This window comes from Pseudophryne corroboree, chromosome 3 (genome assembly GCF_028390025.1).
Source record: "Pseudophryne corroboree isolate aPseCor3 chromosome 3, aPseCor3.hap2, whole genome shotgun sequence".
In the NCBI taxonomy this organism is placed as follows: Eukaryota; Metazoa; Chordata; class Amphibia; order Anura; family Myobatrachidae; genus Pseudophryne; species Pseudophryne corroboree.
In genome coordinates this window covers 23,027,195-23,044,818 of record NC_086446.1, presented here as the reverse complement: position 1 = coordinate 23,044,818, position 17,624 = coordinate 23,027,195, and positions in this window count along the sequence as shown.

Below are 17,624 nucleotides of genomic sequence, written 5' to 3'. Positions count from 1 at the left end.
CCATGGCAGTTTCGGTAAGACGAGCTCTGTGGACCCGCCAGTGGTCGTGTGATACCGACTCAAAGAAGCATATGGAGGTTTTACCTTACAAGGGTGAAGTTTTGTTTGGGGATGGTCTCGCGGACCTGGTTTCCACAGCTACCGCTGGTAAATCTACATTTTTGCCTTTTGTTCCCCCACAGCAAAAGAAAACCCCACAATATCAGATACAGTCCTTTCGGTCGCATAAGTCCAGAAGAGGTCGGGGCTCCTCTTTCCTCGCCAGCGGTAAGGGTAGAGGTAAGAGAACACCTGCTTTGGCTAGTTCCCAGGAGCAGAAGTCCTCCCCGGCTTCTGCTAAATCCACCGCATGACGCTGGGGCTCCACGGAGGGAGTCCGCACCGGTGGGGGCACGTCTTCGACTCTTCAGCCAGGTCTGGGTTCTATCAGAGGTGGATCCTTGGGCGTTGGAAATTGTATCCCATGTTTACAAACTGGAGTTCGAAGAGATGCCCCCTCGCCGATTTTTCAAGTCGGGAAGTGGTATTAGATGCAATTCAAAAGCTGTGTCAACAGCAAGTGATTGTCAAGGTTCCCCTAGGCCAGGGCTGGCCAAACCGGTCCTCGAGATCTACCAACAGTGCATGTCTTCCAGGCTTCCTGGAGATCTGTAGAATTGTCAGTTAGGAATGAATGCAGCACATCTTAATTAGTAATGACTACACCTGTGCATCAGCTAGGTAGTCTGGAAAATGTGAACTGTTGGTAGATCTCGAGGACCGGTTTGGCCAGCCCTGCCCTAGGCCAACAGGGGAAATACTATTCAACACTGTCTGTGGTCCCGAAGCCGGATGGTTCGGTGAGACCAATTTTGAATCTAAAATCCCTAAACCTATACTTGAAAAAGTAAAAATTCAAGATGGAATCACTCCAGGCTGTGATATCCAGTCTGGAAGCAGGGGATTTTATGGTGTCGCTGGATGTGAAGGATGCCTACCTTCATGTCCCCATATTTCCTCTTCATCAGGACTACCTGTGTTTCGCGGTACAGGACTGTCATTACCAGTTTCAGACGTTGCCGTTTGGGCTTTCCACGACACCGAGGATTTTCACCAAGGTAATGGCGGAAATGATGGTGCTCCTGCGCAGGCAGGGAGTCACAATTATCCCGTACTTGGACGATCTCCTGATAAAAGCGAGATCGAGAGATCAGTTGCTAAAAAGCGTGTCGCTCTCCCTGAGAGTGCTGCAGCAACATGGCTGGATTCTAAATCTACCAAAGTCACAGTTGGTTCCAACGACTCGGCTATCTTTCTTAGGCATGATTCTGGACACGGAACAAAAGAGGGATTTTCTCCCAATGGAACAAGCCCAGGAACTCCAGAACATGGTCAGAGACCTGTTAAAACCGAAAAGAGTGTCAGTCCATCAATGCACTCGAGTACTGGGGAAAATGGTGGCGACCTACGATGCCATCCCCTTCGGCAGGTTTCATGCGAGGACATTTCTGTGGGATCTTCTGGACAAGTGGTTCGGGTCCCATCTTCAAATTTATCAGAAAATAAGCCTGTCCCCCAGGGCCAGGGTGCCTCTCCTGTGGTGGCTGCAGAGTGCTCACCTTCTAGAGGGTCGCAGGTTCGGCATTCAAGACTGGGTTCTGGTGACCACGTACGCGAGCCTCCGAGGATGGAGAGCAGTCACACAAGGAAGAAACTTTCAGGGACTATGGTCAAGCCAGGAGTCTTATCTACACATCAACATACTGGAATTGAGGGCCATATACAACGGCCTATGACAAGCGGAGAATCTTCTTCGCGACCTACCGGTTCTGATTCAATCAGACAACGTCACAGCCGTGGCTCATGTAAACCGCCAAGGCGGGACAAGGAGCAGAGTTGCAATGGCGGAAGCCACCAGGATTCTTCGCTGGGCGGAAAATCACGTAAGCGCTCTGTCAGCAGTCCTCATTCCGGGAGTGGACAACTGGGAAGCAGACTTCCTCAGCAGACACGATCTCCATCCAGGAGAGTGGGGACTTCATAAAGAAGTTTTTGCAGAGATAACAAGTCTTTGCGGAATTCCTCAAATAGACATGATGGCGTCACGCCTCAACAAGAAGCTTCGGAGGTATTGTGCCAGGTCAAGGGACCCTCAGGCAGTAGCGGTAGATGCCCTGGTGACACCATGGGTGTTTCAGTTGGTCTATGTGTTCCCTCCTCTACCTCTCATCTCAAAAATATTGAGAATCATAAGACGAAAAAGAGTGCAGACAATACTCATTGTTCCAGATTGGCCTCGAAGGGCCTGGTATTCGGATCTTCGGGAGATGCTCACAGAAGATCCATGGCCTCTTTCTCTCAGGGAGGACCTTTTGCAGCAGGGGCCCTGCGTGTTCCAAGACTTACCGCGATTACGTTTGACGGCATGGCGGTTGAATACCGAATCCTAGCTGGGAAAGGTATTCCGGAGGAAGTCATCCCTACTCTGATAAGGGCTAGGAAGGAGGTGACGGCGAAACATTATCACCATATCTGGAGGAAGTATGTATCTTGGTATGAAGCCAAGAATGCGCCTACAGACGATTTCCACCTGGGCCGTTTTCTCCACTTTCTACAGACAGGAGTGGATGTGGGCCTGATGTTAGGCTCCATTGAGGTACAGATTTCGGCCCTATCTATAATCTTTCAGAAGGAATTGGCTTCTCTCCTAGAAGTCCAGACTTTTGTAAAGGGAGTGCTGCACATCCAGCCTCCTTTTGTGCCCCCAGTGGCACCATGGGACCTTAACGTGGTGTTACGGTTCCTAAAATCTCACTGGTTTGAACCTCTTCAAACTGTTGAATTAAAATTTCTCACTTGGAAGGTGGTCATGTTGTTGGCCTTGGCATCTGCAAGGCGGGTGTCCGAATTGGCGGCTTTGTCTCACAAAAGCCCCTATCTGATTTTCCATGTGGATAGAGCAGAGTTGAGGACTCGTCCTCAATTTTTGCCTAAGTTGGTTTCATCGTTTCATATGAACCAACCTATTGTGGTGCCTGTGGCTACGGGAGACTTGGAGGATTCCAAGTCCCTGGATGTAGTCAGGGCCTTAAAAATTTACGTAGCCAGGACGGCTCGGGTTAGGAAAACAGAGGCACTGTTTGCCCTGTATGCAGCCAACAAGGTTGGCGCTCCTGCTTCTAAGCAGAGTATTGCTCGCTGGATCTGTAACACGATTCAGCAGGCTCATTCTACGGCTGGATTGCCGTTACCAAATTCGGTAAAGGCCCATTCCACTAGGAAGGTGGGCTCTTCTTGGGCGGCTGCCCGAGGCTTCTCGGCTTTACAGCTTTGCTGAGCAGCTACTTGGTCGGGTTCAAACACTTTTGCAAAATTCTACAAGTTTGATACCCTGGCTGATGAGGACCTCATGTTTGCTCAATCGGTGCTGCAGAGTCATCCGCACTCTCCCGCCCGGTCTGGAGCTTTAGTATAATCCCCATGGTCCTTACGGAGTCCCCAGCATTTTCTAGGACGTAAGAGAAAATAAGATTTTAAACCTACCGGTAAATCTTTTTCTCCTAGTCCGTAGAGGATGCTGGGCGCCCGTCCCAGTGCGGACATATTTCTGCAAGGCTTATATATAGTTGTTGCTTACATAAGGGTTATGTTACAGTTAAGATCAGTCGTTGGCTGATGCTGTTTTGTTCATACTGTTAACTGGTTGCGTATATTCCAGGTTATACGGTGTGGATGGTGTTGCCTGGTATGAAGCTTGCCCTTAGATTAACAAAAATCCTTCCCTCGTACTGAGGTCTGGAGGAGGGGCATAGAGGGAGGAGCCAGTGCACACCCATTCTAAAGTCTTTAGAGTCCCCATGTCTCCTGCGGAGCCCGTCTTTACCCCATGGTCCTTACGGAGTCCCCAGCATCCTCTACGGACTAGGAGAAAAAGATTTACCGGTAGGTTTAAAATCTTATTTTCAAACGTTGCCATTTGGTCTGTCCACGGCTCCGAGGATTTTCACCAAAGTGTTGGCGGAGATGATGGTTCTCCTTCGCAAGCAAGGAGTCACGATTATCCCATACTTGGACGATCTCCTGATAAAGGCGAGATCCAGGGACCAGTTGGTGCAAAAAGTTGCACTCTCCCTGACAGTTCTTTAGCAACATGGTTGGTTTCTAAACTTGCCAAAATCACAGTTGATTCCGACGACGCGGTTGTCTTTTTTGGGAATGATATTGGACAAAGAACTACAGAGAGTCTTTCTTCCAGTGGAAAAGGCTCTGGAACTTCAGAGTCTGGTCATACAAATTCTGAAACCAGCAATAGTGTCAATCCACCAATACATTCGGTTGCTGGGGAAGATGGTTGCGGCCTACGAGGCCATTCAGTTTGGCAGGTTCCATGCCAGAGTGTTCCAGTGGGACCTGTTGGACAAGTGGTCCGGGTCCCACCTACACATGCACCGGAGGATAATCCAGTCTTCCAAGACCAGGGTATCACTCCTGTGGTGGCTGCACAGCTCTCACCTCCTAGAGGGATGCAGGTTCGGGATACAGGACTGGATCCTAGTGACCACAGATGCAAGCCTCCAAGGCTGGGTGGCAGTCGCAATGGGAGAAAACTTCCAAGGAAGATGGTCAAGTCAGGAAACTTGTCTCCACGTAAATGTTCTGGAGTTAAGGGCCATTTACAATGGCTTTCTGTAGGCAGAACATCTTCTTCGAGATCTGCCTGTACTGATCCAGTCGGACAATGTAACAGCAGTAGCGTACATAAACTATCAGGGTGGAACGAAAAGCAGAGCGGCAATGGCAGAAGCCACAAGGATTTTCCGCTGGGCGGAAAAGCATACAAGCGCTCTGTCAGCGATCTTCATTCCAGGAGTGGACAACTGGGAAGCAGACTTCCTCAGCAGACACGATCTCCATCCAGGAGAGTGGGGCCTCCACCAAGAAGTCTTCGCAGAGGTGACAAGTCATTGGGGAGTTCCTCAAGTAGACATGATGGCATCTCATCTCAACAAGAAGCTTCAGAGATATTGTTCCAGGTCAAGGGACCCTCAAGCAATTGCAGTGGATGCACTGGTGACACCGTGGGTGTTTCAGTCGGTGTATGTATTGCCTCCACTTCCTCTCATTCCAAAGGTTCTAAAGATCATAAGAAAAACAAAGATCCGGGCGATCCTCATTGTCCCAGACTGGCCAAGGAGGGCTTGGTATCCAGATCTTCAGGAATTACTCATAGGAGATCCTCGGCCTCTTCCTCTGCGTGAGGACCTGTTACAACAGGGGCCGTGCGTGTATCAGGACTTACCGCGGCTATGTTTGACGGCATGGCGGTTGAGCGCAAAATCCTACCCCGTAAGGGTATTCCCAGTGAAGTAATTCCCACACTTCAGGCCAGAAAAGGGGTGACGTCTAAACATTACCACCGTATTTGGAGAAAATATGTTTCTTGGTGTGAATCCAAGGGGGCTCCTACGGAAGAGTTTCGGCTAGGACGTTTTCTCCATTTTCTACAAGCAGGTGTGGATGCGGGCTAAAATTGGGCTCAATTAAGGTACAGATTTCGGCCTTATCGGTTTTCTTTTGGAAACAATTGGCCTCCCTTCCAGAAGTTCAGACTTTCGTGAAAGGCGTGTTGCACATCCAACCTCCATTTGTGCCTCCAGTGGCACCATGGGATCTTAATGTGGTGTTGCAGTTCTTTCAATCACATTGGTTTGAACCTTTTATGGAAGGTGGAGTTGAAATTCCTCACTTGGAAAGTGGTCTCCTGTTGGCCTTGGCATCTGCAAGGCGGGTGTCTGAGTTAGCGGCCTTGTCTCACAAGAGCCCTTATTTGATCTTCCATGAAGATAGAGCTGAATTGAGGACACGTCAACAATTTCTACCGAAGGTGGTTTCCTCTTTCCACATGAACCAACCTATTGTGGTGCCTGTGGCTACTGACGCCTTCGCTGAGTCAAAATATCTGGATGTGGTCAGAGCTTTGAAGATTTATGTCACCAGAACGGCTTAGATTAGGAAAACAGAGGCTCTGTTTGTCCTGTATGCTCCCAACATGGTTGGGTGTCCTGCTTCCAAGCAGACCATTGCACGCTGGATCTGTAACACGATTCAGCATGCTCATTCCACGGCTGGATTGCCGTTACCGGAATCGGTGAAGGCCCATTCTACTAGAAAGGTGGGCTCATCCTGGGCGGCTGCCCGGGGGGTCTCGGCATTGCAACTTTGCCGAGCAGCTACTTGGTCGGGGTCAAACACATTTGCAAAGTTCTACAAGTTTGACACCTTGGCCGATGAAGACCTTAAGTTTGGTCAATCGGTGCTGCAGAGTCATCCGCACTCTCCCGCCCGTTCTAGAGCTTTGGTATAACCCCATGGTTCTTTTGGTGTCCCCAGCATCCTCTAGGACGTATGAGAAAATAGGATTTTAATACCTACCGGTAAATCCTTTTCTCTTAGTCCGTAGAGGATGCTGGGTGCCCGTCCCAGTGCGTACTGTGGGGGTCATTCCGAGTTGTTTGCTCGTTGCCGATTTTCGCAACGGAGCGATTAAGGCAAAAATGCGCATGCGCATGGTTCGCAGTGCGCATGCGGTTAGTATTTTACCACTAAACTTAGTAGATTTACTCACGCCTGAACGAAGATTTTTCATTGTTGAAGTGATCGTAATGTGATTGACAGGAAGTGGGTGTTTCTGGGTGGAAACTGGCCGTTTTCTGGGAGTGTGCGGAAAAATGCAGGCGTGCCAGGGGAAAACGTGGGAGTGTCTGGAGAAACGGGGGAGTGGCTGGCCGGACGCTGGGCGTGTGTGTGACGTCAAACCAGGAACGAAACGGCCTGAGCTGATCGCTATTTGTGAGTAGGTCTGGAGCTACTCAGAAACTGCTAAGAAATTTCTTTTCGTTATTATGCAAATCTTTCGTTCGCTATTCTGCTATGCTAAGATACACTCCCAGAGGGCGGCGGCTTAGCGTGTGCAAAGCTGCTAAAAGCAGCTAGCGAGCGAACAACTCGGAATCACCCCTTGTATCGGCAGTTATTAATTATGGTTACACACATGTGTTATGTTTATAGTCAGCCTGTTGCTGACATTGGTTCATGCCGTTGGCTTGGGTTCTGTTGAATGCCACGTTGTGCGGTGTGTTGTGGTGTGTGCTGCTATGTGTATCACCTTATTTAACAATAAATCCTTTCCTCGAAATTTGTCCGTCTCCCTGGGCATAGTTCCTATAACTGGAGTCTGGAGGGGGGGCATAGAGGGAGGAGCCAGTGCACACCCCTTTTTCAAAGTCTAAAAGTGCTCATGTCTCCTGCGGATCCTGTCTATACCCCATGGTTCTTTTGGTGCCCCCAGCATCCTCTACGGACTAAGAGAAAAGGATTTACCGGTAGGTATTAAAAACCTATTTTCTCTAATGTCCACAGGGGTCCCACCCTGACGCACCTGATTTGAGGATCTTTACAATCACTAAACCTCTTTCCTCTTGCATGGGAGGGTGTGCATGTGTGTTCTTATCGCCTGAATAGGTTTCTACCTGATGCTCCTGCCTAATTGCTGTGGAAAGAACTGATTTGACTGAGTCAGTGGGCGGGATTATATGGAGAAGCCCCGATGCATGCTGGGAGGCCAGAAAGCTCGAGATCGTTTGGTGCCATTTCCGCTGTCACTCCGGCATATCCCAATGTTATCCTGTGGATACCTGTGGACATAAGAGAAATCACGTTATCAACGGTAAGTTCTTACCATAACGTATATTTCTCCTAAGTCCACAGGTTTCACAGGGATCCCACCCTGACACACCTGAATTGAGGATCCTTTTACTCACTAACCCAGAGGTTCCCAAACGCGGTCCTCAAGGCACCACAACAGTCCAGGTTTTAGGTATATCTATGGCTCAGCACAGATGGTTAAATCAAATTGACTAGGGTGTTAATTAAGTCACCTGTGACCAGGCATGGATACATTTAAAACCAGGACCATTGGGGTGCCTTGAAGATCGAATTTGGGAACCTCTGCACTAACCTCTTCCTTCTTGTACGGAAGGGTGTGCATGTGTGTTCTCGCCTGATTAGGGTTCTTCCTGATGCTCCTGCCTTGAGCTTTGGGATACAACTGATTTGCCTAAGCCAGGGGGCGGGCCTGTTGCATGGTGGGAGGCCGGAAGTCTTTGACCAATTGGTGCAAATCCACTGTCGCTCCATCATATCCCATTGTTATCCTGTGGAACCTGTGGACTTAGAAGAAATACCGTTATCAACGGTAAGTTCTTACCATAACGTATATTTCTCATATGTCCTAGAGGATGCTGGGGTCCACTTCAGTACCATGGGGTATAGACGGTTTCGCAGGAGCCATGGGCACTTTAAGACTTTTCAAGGGTGTGAACTGGCTCCTCCCTCCATGCCCCTCCTGCAGACCTTGGTTTTAGAAATGTGCCCAGGCAGACTGAATGCACTCCAGAGGAGCTCTACTGAGTTTCTCTGAAAAGACTTATGTTAGTTTTTTTATTTTCAGGGAGAACTGCTGGCAACAGTCTCCTTGCTTCATGGGACTGAGGGGGCAGAAGTAGGAACCAACTTCCTAAAGAGTTTCATGGCTCTGCTTCTGGCTGACAGGACACCATTAGCTCCTGAAGGGAACTGAACGCTAGCCGTGCCTAGATGCTCACTCCCACAGCACGCCGTCACCCCCCTCACAGAGCCAGAAGTCAGAAGACAGGTGTTAGAAGACAGATCTTCAATCAAGAAAGTGACGGCTAAAGGTATTGTGCGGCTGGCGGGAGTGCAGTGCGCCATGTTGCCCACACATACACAGGCACTGCAAGGTGCAGGGCACGGGGGGGGGGGGGGGGGCAGCCTGGGCAGCATGAAACCTATGGAAACTGGCATAAATAAGGGGCATAAGTTACTGAGGCACAGTCCTACCCCCGCCAGTATAAAAAATTACCTCATAAAAGCTGAGGAGAAACACGCCATTGAAGAGTGGAGCTTCCTCCTCAGTCAGCCAGCACACTGCTCAGCGACATTTTCGCTCTCTCCTCAGGCTGCAGAGACAACGCTGGTCCTCCTCCACTACTGAACAAGTATCAGGCTGCAAAACAGGGGGGACCACAGTGAATTTGGTGCTATATAATTGTGTGATTAACATTATAAAAGCGCTGCATGTCAGTGGACATTGTGTTACTGGTGCTGGGTTGTGAACTGGCAAATCCTATCTGTGTCCCTCTGACAGATTTTACTGTGGGTCTGTCCCCTATAAGTCCCGGAGTGTCTGTGGTGTGGTTGTGCACGTGTGTGACATATCTGTGACAGGGAATTCTTCCTCTGTGGGAGACATGTTAGAGACACAGAGGTGTAATATGACACCAAGAGCCTGACTGGGTGAAAGGTTACATGATAGTGTGAATCATCAGTAAGAGGTTGGACTGAATCTCATACAGAAAACTGAATATAATCTGTTGAAGATGTGATTTATAATAGTACTGCCTTTCATTCGGGTGGTCTTCTGTATGCTGAATGCCGGGATCCCGGCGCACAGTATACCGGCGCCGGAATCCCGTCACTCGGCATACCGACAGATAGTCTCCCTCGTGGGGGTCCACGACCTCCCTGGAGGGAGAATAAATAGCGTGGCGCGCCACTTTGCCTGCAAGGGGCTCCTTTGCGCTCGCCACGCTGACAGTATGCCGGCGGTCGGGCTCCCGGCGCCGGTATGCTGGTCGCCAGAAGCCCGGCCGCCGGCATACCATACTACACCCCTTTCATCCACAGGGACCTCTCTGGGTCACATACAAACAAGTAGTACAAACTGATACCGACACGGACTCTTGATTCCTGTGTCGACACTAGTGATTCCAGGGGAATAGGTCCTAAGTTAGCAAAAAGCATTCAAAACATTCCAAAAGAAATCCAAAAGAAATACGGAGGCTCTCTAATATAAAGGTGAGTCCTTGTTTGGTGATAGGCTGGATGCGTTACTCTCGGCGGCTACCGCAGGTAAGTCAACATTCTTGCCTTATACTCATACACCGGCGAAAAAGACACATCACTCTCACATACAGTCCTTTCGGCCCAACAAATACAAAAAGGCCAAAGGTTCCCCCTTCTTTGCAGGTAGGGGAAGGGGAAAAGGAAAGAAATCTGCAGCGTCTCCCGGATCGCAGGAGCAGAAGTCCACCCCTGCTTCTGCCAAATCTGCAGCATAACGCTGGGGCTCCCTTGCGGGAGTCCGGGTGGGAGCACATCTGAAACTTTTCAGCGAAAGCTGGATTCAATCTGGCCTGGAACATTGGGTCTTACAAATAGTGTCCCATGGGTACAAACTAGTTTCAAGACGTCCCCCATGCCGATTTTTTTTTCAACCTTGCCAGCTTCTCTTCCGGGAAGAGAGGCAGTAACAATGGCAATTCAAAAATTATGTCAGGATCGGGTCATTGTCCTGGTACCCTTGGCACAGTAAGGAGAAGGTTTTTTATTCAAGCCTCTTCATAGTTACAAAGCCGGACGGCTCGGTCAGACCGATTTTAAACCTGAAAAATCTGAATCTCTACCTGAAAAGGTTCAAGTTCAAGATGGAATCCCTGAGGGTAGTCATTTCCAGTCCGGAAGAGGGGGACTTCATGGTGTCAGTAGACATAAAAGATGCTTACTTGCATGTTCCCATTTATCCTCCTCACCAAGCTTATCTGAGATTCGCAGTACAGGATTGCCATTACCAGTTCCAGACGTTGCCGTTCGGACTCTCCACGGCACAGAGGGTATTCACCAAGGTGATGGCGGAGATCATGGTCCTCCTTCGTTAAAAAGGAGTCAATATAATTCCTTATCTGGATGATCTCCTGATAAAACCGAGATCCAGGGAACAGTTGGTGCAGAACATCGCACTCTCCCTGTCAATACTCTAACAACACGGTTGGATCATGAATTTTCCAAAGTCGCAGTTGGATCCGACAACGAGATTGTCCTTTTTAGGGATGATCCTGGACACAGAAGTATGGAGAGTATTTCTTCCAGTGGAAAAGGCTCTGGAAATCCAGAAAATGGTCAAACAAATATTGAAACCAACAAGCGTGTCGATCCATCAATGCATTCGGTTGTTGGAGAAAATGGTAGCGGCCTACGAGGCCATACAGTTTGGCCGATTTCATGCCAGAGTATTCCAGTGGGACCTGTTGGACAAGTGATCCGGATCCCACCTACACATGCACCGGAAAATAATCCTGTCCCCCAAAGCCAGGATTTCGCTCCTGTGGTGGCTACACAGTTCTCACCTACTAGAGGGATGCAGGTTTGTGATTCACGACTGGGTCCTAATAACCACGGATGCAAGTCTCCGAGGCTGGGGAGCAGTCACACAGGGGGAAAGCTTCCAAGGAAAATGGTCAAGTCAGGAAGCCTGCCTTCACATAAACGTTCTGGAATTGAGAGCCATTTACAATAGCCTTCTACAAGCGGTACATCTTCTTCAAGATCCCATGCAGATCCAGTCGGACAATGTAATAGCAGTCGCGTACATAAACAGGCAAGGCGGAACAAAAAGCAGAGCGGCAATGTGCTGAGGTGACAAGGATTCTCCTCTGGGAGAAAGAGGCCTCCATCAAGAAGTCTTTGAAGAGGTGACAAGTCTTTGGGGAGTTCCTCAAGTAGACATGATGGCATCTCGCCTAAACAAGAAGCTTCAGAGATATTGTTCCAGGTCAAGAGACCCTCAAGCAATAGCAGTGGATGCACTGGTGACCCAGTGGGTGTTTCGGTCGGTATATGATTTCCCTCCACTTCTACTGATTCCAAAAGTTCTCAAAATAATAAGAACAAGAGTTTGAGCAATCTTCATTGCCCCAGACTGGCCAAGGAGGGCTTGGTATCCAGATCTTCAGGAGTTGCTCATAAAAGATCCTCGGCCTCTTCCTCCTCGAGAAGACCTACTACAGCAGGGGCCGTGTGTGTATCAAGACTTACCGCGGCTATGTTTGACGGCATGACTGTTGAGCGTCGGATCCTAGCCCGAAAGAATATTCCCAAGGAAGTCATCCCCACTCTTATTCAGGCCAGGAAAGGAGTAACGTCTAAACATTACCACCGTATTTGGAGAAAATATGTGTCTTGGTGTGAATCCAAGAAGGCTCTTACGGAAGAGTTTGAGTTGGGACGTTTTCTCCATTTTCTGCAGGCTGGTGTGGATGTGGGCCTTAGATTGGGATCAATCAAGGTCCAGATTTCGGCCTTATCAGTTTTCTTTCAAAAACAATTGGCCTCCTTTCCAGAAGTCCAGATGTTCGTGAAAGGGGTTCTGCACATCCAGCCTCCATTTGTGCCTCCAGTGGCACCATGGGACCTTAATGTGGTGTTGCAGTTCCTTCAATCAGATTGGTTTGAACCTCTGCAGGAGATAGAATTGAAGTTTCTCACTTGGAAAGTGGTGATGCTTTTGGCCTTAGCATCCGCAAGGCGGGTGTCTGAGTTGGGGGCCTTGTCTCACAAGAGCCCTTACCTGATCTTCCATGAAGATAGGGCAGAGTTAAGAACTCGTCAACAATTTCTACCAAAGGTGGTTTCGTCCTTCCACATAAACCAACCTATTGTGGTGCCAGTAGCTACTGACACTTTCACTGAGTCACAGTCTCTAGAGGTGGTTAGAGCTTTGAAGATTTATGTCGCAAGAACAGCTCGATTACGGAAAACAGAGGCTTTATATGTCCTGTATGCTCCCAACAAGACTGGGTGTCCTGCTTCTAAGCAGACAATTGCGCTCTGGATCAGAGGGACAATTCAGCAAGCTCATTCTACGGCAGGCTTGCTGGTACCGAAGTCGGTGAAGGCCCATTCTACTAGGAAAGTGGGCTCATCCTGGGCGGCTGCCCGGGGCATCTTGGCTTTACAACTTTGCCGAGTAGCTATTTGGTCAGGGTCAAACACATTTGCTAACTTTTATAAGTTTGACACCTTGGCCGATGAGGACCTCAAGTTCGGTCAATCGGTACTGCAGGGTCATCCGCACTTTCCTGCCCGTACTGGAGCTTTGGTATAAACCCATGGTACTGAAGTGGACCCCAGCATCCTCTAGGATGCATGAGAAAATAGGATTTTATTACCTACCGGTAAATCATTTTCTCCTAGTCCATAGAGAATGCTGGGCACCCGACCCAGTGCGTACTTTACCTGCAGTTTGTTCTTTATAGTTACACAAGTTGTGTTTCATTTGTTTTCAGATTTTTGCTGTAAATGGTTCATGCCTGTTGGCGTGTGTCATGTTGAATGCCATATTGTGCGACATGGTTGAGGTGTGATCTGGTATGAATCTCATCATTAGTATAAAAGTAAATCCTTTCCTCGAAATGTCCGTCTCCCTGGGCACAGTTCCTATAACTGAGGTCTGGAGGAGGGGCATGGAGGGAGGAGCTAGTTCACACCCTTGAAAAGTCTTAAAGTGCCCATGGCTCCTGCGGAACCGTATATACCCCATGGTACTGCAGTGAACCCCAGCCTCCTCTACGGACTAGGAGAAAAGGATTTACTGGTAGGTATTAAAATACTTTTCTCTAACGTCCTAAGTGGATGCTGGGGACTCCGTAAGGACCATGGGGATTAGCGGCTCCGCAGGAGACTGGGCACAACTAAAGAAAGCTTTAGGACTACCTGGTGTGCACTGGCTCCTCCCACTAAGACCCTCCTCCAGACCTCAGTTAGATTCCTGTGCCCGGCCGAGCTGGATGCACACTAGGGGCTCTCCTGAGCACCTAGAAAGAAAGTATATTTAGGTTTTTTATTTTCAGTGAGATCTGCTGGCAACAGACTCACTGCAGCGAGGGACTAAGGGGAGAAGAAGCGAACCTACCTAACAGGTGGTAGTTTGGGCTTCTTAGGCTACTGGACACCATTAGCTCCAGAGGGATCGACCGCAGGACCCGACCTTGGTGTTCGTTCCCGGAGCCGCGCCGCCGCCCCCCTTACAGAGCCAGAAGCACGAAGAAGGTCCGGAAAATCGGCGGCAGAAGACTTCGGTCTTCACCAAGGTAGCGCACAGCACTGCAGCTGTGCGCCATTGCTCCTCATGTACACCTCACACTTCGGTCACTAATGGGTGCAGGGCGCTGGGGGGGGCGCCCTGAGGGCAATAAATAACACCTTGGCTGGCAAAATATACATCATATATAGGAGGCTATATAGATGTAAAATTACCCCTGCCAGTATCACAGAAAAAGCGGGAGAAAGTCCGCCGAAAAGGGGGCGGGGCTTCTCCCTCAGCACACTGGCGCCATTTTCTCTTCACAGTGCAGCTGGAAGACAGCTCCCCAGACTCTCCCCTGTAGTTTTCAGGCTCAAATGGTTAAAAAGAGAGGGGGGGCACTACATTTAGGTGCAATATATGTATACAAGCAGCTATTTGGGGAAAAATCACTCAGTTATAGTGTTAATCCCTGCATTATATAGCGCTCTGGTGTGTGCTGGCATACTCTCTCTCGGTCTCCCCAAAGGACTTTGTGGGGTCTTGTCCTCAGTCAGAGCATTCCCTGTGTGTGTGCGGTGTTTCGGTACGGCTGTGTTGACGTGTTGGATGAGGAAGGTTACGTGGAGGCGGAGCAGAGGCCAATAAATGGGATGTCGCCCCCTGTGGGGCCGACACCAGAGTGGATGGATAGGTGGAAGGTATTAACCGACAGTGTCAACTCCTTACATAAAAGGCTGGATGACGTAACAGCTGTCGGACAGCCGGCTTCTCAGCCCGCATCTGCCCAGGCGTCTCAAAGGCCATCAGGGGCTCAAACAACGCCCGTTACCTCAGATGGCAGACACAGATGTCGACACGGAGTCTGACTCCAGTGTCGATGAGGTTGAGACATATACACAATCCACTAGGAACATCCGTTACATGATCTCGGCAATGAAAAAATGTGTTACGCATTTTCTGACATGAACCCAAGTACCACATAAAAGGGGTTTTATTTTTGGGGAGAAAAAACAGCCAGTGTTTTGTTCCCCCATCAGATGAATGAAGGAAGTGTGTAAAGAATCGTGGTTTCCCCCGATAAGAAACTGGTAATTTCTAAAAAGTTACTGATGGCGTACCCTTTCCCGCCAGAGGATAGGTCATGTTGGGAGATATCCCTTAGGGTGGATAAGGCGCTCACACGTTTGTCAAAAGGTGGCACTGCCGTCTTAGGATACGGCCACCTTGAAGGAACCTGCTGATAAAAAGCAGGAGGCGATGCTGAAGTCTGTATTTACACACTCAGGTTATATACTGAAACCTGCAATTGCCTCAGCATAAATAGTGCTGCTGCAGCGTGGTCTGACACCCTGTCAGATAATATTAATACGCTAAGACAGGGATAATATTTTGCTAACATTGAGCATATTTAAGACGTTGTCTTATATATAAAGGATGCACAGAGGGATATTTGCCGGCTGGCATCCAGAATTAATGCAATGTCCATTCTGCCAGGAGGGTAGTAGAAACCCGGCAGTGGACAGGTGATACTGCATTTAAAAGGCACATGGAGATTCTGCCTTATAAGGGTGAGGAATTGTTTGGGGATGGTCTCTGGGACCTCGTATCCACAGCAACAGCTGGGAAGAAAATTTTTACCTCAGGTTTCCTCACAAAAGCCTAAAGAAAGCACCGTATTTTCAGGTACAGTCCTTTTGGCTTCAGAAAAGCAAGCGGGTCAAAGGCGCTTTCTTTCTGCACAGAGACAAGGGAAGAAGGAAAAAGCTGCACCAGTCAGCCAGTTCCAGGATCAAATATCTTCCCTCGCTTCCTCTGAGTCCACCGCATGACGCTGGGGCTCCACAGGTGGAGACAGGTGCGGTGGGGGCGCGTCTCGGGAACTGCAGGGATCAGTGGGCTTGCCCACAGGTGGATCCCTAGGTTCTGCAAGTAGTATCACAGGGATACAGGCTGGAGTTCGAGACGACTCCCCCTCGCCGTTGCCTCACATCAGCCTTGCCTGCTGCCCTCGGAGAAAGGTAGTACTGGCGGCAATTCACAAGCTGTACTTCCAGCAGGTGAAATCAAGGTACCCCTCCTTCAACAAGGCCGGGGTTACTATTCCAAAATGTTGTGGTACCGAAACCAGACGGTTCGGTGAGACCCATTCTAAAATTGAAATCCTTGAACACTTATATACGAAGATCTGAAAGTAGAGGAAGAAACAACAGAGCGCCTATAGTGTAGTATCCTTTAGTGAAATTTTTGTCATACGCAAGAATAATATTGCGTACCGGATTACGGCTTGACACAATGCCTGTCGATCCCCTGGTCTTTTGAGTCCAATCTTCTGTCGGAGTCTATATAAAGTCAGGAGACAAGGAATCGCTATATAGCGTAGTAATTTACTCAGTAAGTGTGGTCAGGTTTAGTACAGATGTAGCCACCTTTATCTTGACTGTTTCTCCGCCGAGACGGGCGTTTAGTCACGCTAATGCGATAGCTGAGTTTCATCACAGGCAGGCGCGTTGAGGCGATCTAGATACTCATCATGCATTACACATCTCCACCACTGTGTCGCTAATGCTCCACTAATCCAGTACTTTCGATCGTACAGTATAGCGGCGGATTGATCTACAGCTCTGGCAATACTGTAGGCGTAACGGGAGGCGGTGGAAAAAGTATGGAGTACTGTACAGTATGTGTATGGAGACGCAACTACAGTAATTGTGTAAAAGGAAGAATGTACAGTACAATGTATAAACACCGTGCTTTTAAAATATACTGTATGAGCGTCTGAGTTCGCTAATGCATAATGGGAATGGAGGACTAGCCGGAGGCGGAGGAAAACACCGTGCTTTACAAATGCGAGCGTCCGAGTCCTCTAAGGCATAAACCAACAGCAATGGGGCGGGGGCCGGCCGCTGTTTGCAGTACTTTCACACATGAAATTGGAAATCTCTCATGAGGCGTCGTGGGCTAGGGGTGAAGGCTCCCACCTCCCTCGCTGGGGGTCCAGGGTTCGAGACCTGATGTGCTTTCTTTCTTTCTTTTTTTTTTTTTTTTTTCTGTAATAATGCACTGTATTATTTTATTTACACTGTAAGACAGTCAATGGAAGGATGCACACAGATTTCACATAAATCAAAGTACATCTGCAGGAGCGATTCTTTACGCTAAATGCACCTAAACAGCGGGAATGAAATGAGTGTATTCTGACGCTACCAACTGAGCAAAACAGTACTGTAGATCTTCAGCGTTTGTGTATTGCACAGGACCTGAATTTCCTCCCTGTGCAGGCCCCCAGGGGGGAAGGGCGATGGGGGTAGGGGGGAGACGATGGAAAATACTGTGCCTTTGAAATGCAATTACATGAGCGTCCGAGTACACTACGGCATACTGTAAACCAACACCAATGGGAAGGAAGTGCCAACCTTATTTTTAATGTGTTCCCGTGACATTCACTTTAAAAAAAAAAAATTTCTCTCCAATACAGTACATCCAATGGAAGGATGCACACAGGTTTCACATACTCTACAGTAAATCAAAGTACATCTGCAGGAGCGATTCTTTACGCTAAATGCAACCTACAGTACAGTACTGTAAGTGAGCAAAACAGTACTACAGTACAGTGGGCGTTTGTGTATTGCACATGACCAGCATTTGCATTCCCTCCCTGTCTACTGCATGATCTGTGCAGGCTCCCATGGGGGAAGGGCAGCAG